Below are 4,975 nucleotides of genomic sequence, written 5' to 3'. Positions count from 1 at the left end.
CCTCCTTCATGATTGAACCCCTCACCAGCTCACCCTTTTATCACACTTACCTTTATTGGCTACAGCTGTGACTCATCAGGGGCCAGGCTGTATTACATAATTAACACAGCTGTAACTTATCAGGCACAAGGTGACCTGTATTCCCTTCTACACCCCTCCACCTTCACGAAGCCACGCGTTGTGAGCAGACGGGCAAGAACAGAGCAGCATGGAAGACAAAGGAAGGGCACTTCAGTAGCCTGACGACTTACCCACCTGCTCGAGTACCAAAGGCGTGCTGCGGAGGGGAGGTGGGAGAGCTTTTCACAGGAGAGGCTGTCAAGATCTTTTTATAGATGGCAGTCGGTTCGGAGAAGCTCTGAGAGGGTTTGTCCTCCTGTGCAGTTGTACAAACAGCTCAGTAGTCAGCTCCACAAGCAGCAAAATTAGTGATATCTCCTCTTCCCTGCTTTAATGTGCTGCTGAAAGTGCTGGGAACTAATAAAAGGTGAACCTCTACCAGGAGCTGGTCGCTCCCTGGGGACTTGCTCTGGGGAGCGTTCCTTCTGCCGACATCTTCTCATAAGGCCTGGAGGAACCACGAGGTGGGACAGAGATCAGCCAAAGAGTTCAAGTCTGCCCAGAGAATGACCAAGTGGTTTCACACAGACACAAGACTTCTCCTTGTCCACAAAAATCATACCAGCAGCCATGGCACAAATGCTGTACTCAACAGACAATCTCTCGTTGAACTTAGCCGATGTATATTAACACAACACCATTTTGTGTATCGATTAGCAGAAAACCCAGCACCTACTAACAGGTCAGACAGGAACTTGTCAGGTCTTTAACTCATTTAGGAGGGGTGCTTCTTCCTGATGATTTATGAACATCATGGGAAGGACTGATATTCCCCAAAAAAACCCCAAACCAAAGTCAGTGAGAAAACCCTCACAGCCATGTAACGGCATGGCAGCTCTGTGGGCAGGTGGCCTGGGTACAATCCTAGCTTTCTTTTCGGCCTGGGTGCCACAGGCACCTCCATTTCCACATGAAAGAGAGAAGCTGGCATCACAAACCTCATTGAACCACAGCTGCTCTTTTTTTTTTTTTTTTCCTGCAGGGGTGCCCTGCCAGTAGCTCCATGACCTGGAGGATGATGGACACATCTCAACTGACTTTATTTCGTTCCCCAATAACTTATGTTGGATGAATTCCAGTCCTTGTGCAGGAGGAGCACCGTCCCAGCTGTGGTGGGCAGACCTGTCCCTTCAGGCTGGGGAATGGAACACTGAAGTGGAAGGCAGGAGCTGCTGCTCCTGAACCCTGTCAACCCTTCAATCCAGGCTGTCTAGTCGGGATCCTAAGGAGGACAGGAATGTAATCCTGGGCTCTATCAACTAATACACCTAAGCCACAGGAATTAACTATAATTTACAAGTCTTTAAAGAGGCACACAAGAGGCCAAGCCTTTCAAAAGCACCCGAGGCTGTTCTGAACAAAGTCTCATTGACTTTGGGCAGCCATTCTGCTGCTCCGTGCTGCAGGCGTCTCCAAAAATCCTCCCCAGACACATAATGCAGCACAGGCCAGGCAGGAGCTGCCTTCTGCTCATGGTTACCTTCAGCACAGCAGCTGGATGCTGCAGGATTTTATGCAAAGGTTTTTTCTTCATTTCTGACACATCTCGGCGCATGACCCCCTCCCCCCCACTCTGGCAAGCTCTGCAAGGCGGCATCGGTGTGGGCAAAGACAAATCTTCAAAAAGAAATTCATCCACCACTGTTCCGAAGACGGCTGATTTGGCGTAAATTCAGTATAAACATGGTCACAATTCAACCAGGGTTACAGCTGGAGGCTCTCAAAAAACCCTGTCCATTTGGGAGGCTGGGGTGGCACCTCACAGAGGCACCAGCCCAACCTGCTCTGACTGTGCTGCTGCCTCTCCACTAGAAACCCTGGATTTTGAGTCCCAGGGCGCAAATCTGGAGGAATTTTGGTGCGGTCAAAGTGGTGAGGGATGGGTACTACTACCCTTGTTTGGGATAAAATGCCAGTCTGTATCCTCAGAGTGGGCCTTCAGCCACAGGGGTCCTCAGATACGACAGAACACTTGCCCTGACAGACTTCTTGCAAAAAGAAAAGGAAATGTTGCTGGTGTGCCTGATATCTGGAGGTATCTGCAGATGGGCGAGGCACAGGTTTCCACAGAGCACTCGGGGGATATTCCAGTGCTTTGCAGCGATGCCATAGTGAAAGAAAAAAGGAAAAAGAGTTCTGCAATACGCAGAACTTTCCTCTGTAGCCTTTTCCACTCCCCCTCCCCGTCTGCTGCTGCCAAAATCCTGCTTTGACTCCTCGTCCTGTGGACAAGGCTCTTCCCTGTCACCTCCACCCAGTGGGAGCACCGGGGGGACAAGGGGTTTGCCACAGCCGGCCAGGGGGACAAAGGCCTTCCCAGTCGCAGCACTCAGCTCTCCTGGCAGGCACCTGCAGCCGTCGCTGTGCAGCACAAGATGTCGTTGCTGTGCCACTTTTGTCCCTCCTGCTCACCCCCGCTTCCCTCGCTGGGAAAAGCGCCGCCTTTCCCACCCAAACCCCAGCAGGAGTGCTCCAGGGGAGCACCCCACACCTCCTCACACCTGCTGACGGTTCTGGACAGGTCTCTCTTGCTAAAACACCAGCCTGGGAGAGAAGTACCCACATTCTGCTCTCTGCACTTGTCCCCGTGTGTGAGCCTGAACAGGCAGGACTTGCAGCAGCGCCTTGAGACGTGAGCTGGGTTGTGTGTGGACTTTGTGCTGCCTGGACCTTGAGAGCAGGACTCCCAACGTAGAAAGACTGCTTGGATGTGATTGCCAGGATGCTGTTTCACATGGAAAGCAGCATTCAGGAATAAAACCCCTACCTGTCTCGCTGCTGTAGCTGGAAGCCCATGACTGTGCAGCACCAGTGGGGAGGGGCACGTTAGTGCTGCCCCCAGCACCATACTGGAAATGGAGATTTTTAGAGCTGTGGCTATTTCTGTCTCTTTATCAGGCCCTGAACTGCATTGATCCAGGAGGAGAAGGGGTACCCGCAGAGGCCAGCAGCCTGCCCAAGCCCATAGAAGAGAAGACAGGATTGTTACAAGGGATTCAGCCGAGCTTAAAATCTCCTGTAGCTGTCACAGGACCTTTCACATCCCACCTCTGGATAAAACCTCCAGGCTTTTTCCATGGTGTGAATTTAAGACATGGAAGTTCCATTTGGCAATGCCTAATTTAGCACGAGCTCTTTTGGTACTGCAGTGCCATGCTGTAAATAACCAGACTCAGGCCTTCTGCACGTGTGGCAGTGACCATCCTTTCAAAATCTGTTTGGTCCCAGAGGCGTTTTGCACACTCCAGGACAAAATCTGCGCTGCTGGTACCACTGGGGATCTGACAATATTTGGGACATCTCTTGCTCAGATTGATGGTTTTTCCCTCTTACAATATTCATCCCTTTCAATGTTCAATTTCTTTGCCAGAAGCACCTGTCTGATGGCGTTATTTACTTTTAAAAGAACTTGTGCAGCAGCTACAGTAAACCTCAGCAAGAATTTTCCCACAAAAATGGAGTTCATTAATGAGAAACCCTTTTTTTTTTTCGTAGGATGTAAGGTCGGGGAAAATTTCCTGCATGGATCTAATCCACAGCCCTTCAACTCCAGCCCAAGAGCTTGACCACATGATGGTGTTGGACTTGCACCAAATTCACACCAAGACATTTTAAATAGTTTTTTAAAAGATAAGTGCTGCTTCTAGGATGTGAGGTAGAGAACCTTTCCTGAAGGCTTTCATGGTGGATGAGCCTTAAGGGCCAGCACAGGGTGTGGATGAAAAATAAATTCAGGTGTCAGGTATCAGATAGGCTTTTCCCTTGACTGTCTCAAACATCCTTTAGTGAACTCCCTGCCAAACTCTTAGTGGTGCCACAGTTCACTTATTTGTAAATCTTGCTTATATCTGGTGAATTAAAGACCGAAACTTTAGCACATTCACTTTTGGAAACCCAGAAGTCCTTTACACAGTGGGAGGAAGATTCATACCCTTCTCACTTCTCTAAATCCCCACTCATGGGAAATAAGCAGCAATTCAGCATCCTTTTTAACAACCTGCCAGAATCCCAGAGGCACTTTACATCCCTGGTCCCCACCCTTGGGCAAACTGCACGAAATAAAACAGCCCATAATCCCAGCCATGGCCCAGCACGACAAGGAAGCCAGAGTCCCTCTCAGGTTCAGCACTGCACTGCTGGCAGCAGCAGCCACCTCTGAAAGCTTTTTTGGAAAGAAACGAGATTCCCTTACTTGCTTTGCCAGAAGCAAGAGGTTCCAACGGCACCAATAGCAGAAGCTGCTCTGCAAAGCCACCCGGCACACAGGGTGGCACACCGGGGACCCTGAGGCTGTCCTGGAGGTGCTCTTTTATAAAAAACCTCGTGCAGAAATATGAAATCACACCAGTGCCTGTGTGACAGTCTCCAGACCAGAGGAGAGCATGTTACAAATACTGCCAGCACCTATTAAGGGGTTTCACTTTACTGGATCTGGCAAACACAAATAAGCATTTGAGAGCTGAACTAGCTCACAGAGCTTTAGCCTTTGGATTACTTACTAATGAACTCCCCACAGTCCAGCCATTTAATTTCATTAAATTGCCAAGACGGTTCCAGTTAAAGGCCTGGGTCAAGTGACACACTGCTGTTTTTTTCAGAGACCTCATCAGGAAAAGGCACATTCCTCTGTTTAAACAGATACCATTTTATAAATATCTGCATTGTGCAATTAACCTAAATGAACTGTTTTCCCCCAGTGTACCACTGGAAAACCCAGCAGGAGTCACAAGCAAGGATCATGCTTTTGATTTTGGAATTTTCTGCTGGAGGCCAGAAGGTCCTGTCAGACCCTGCTGACACAGAAGTACTCTCCCAGCCTCAGTTAAGTGGCCAACTTTTCCTCCCCTCCCCTCCC

The sequence above is a fragment of the Chamaea fasciata genome, unplaced genomic scaffold (genome assembly GCF_029207755.1).
Source record: "Chamaea fasciata isolate MVZ Bird 193981 ecotype frontalis unplaced genomic scaffold, bChaFas1.0.hap1 SCAF_8, whole genome shotgun sequence".
Taxonomy (NCBI): Eukaryota; Metazoa; Chordata; class Aves; order Passeriformes; family Sylviidae; genus Chamaea; species Chamaea fasciata.
Note: the sequence above shows the minus strand (reverse complement) of the source record.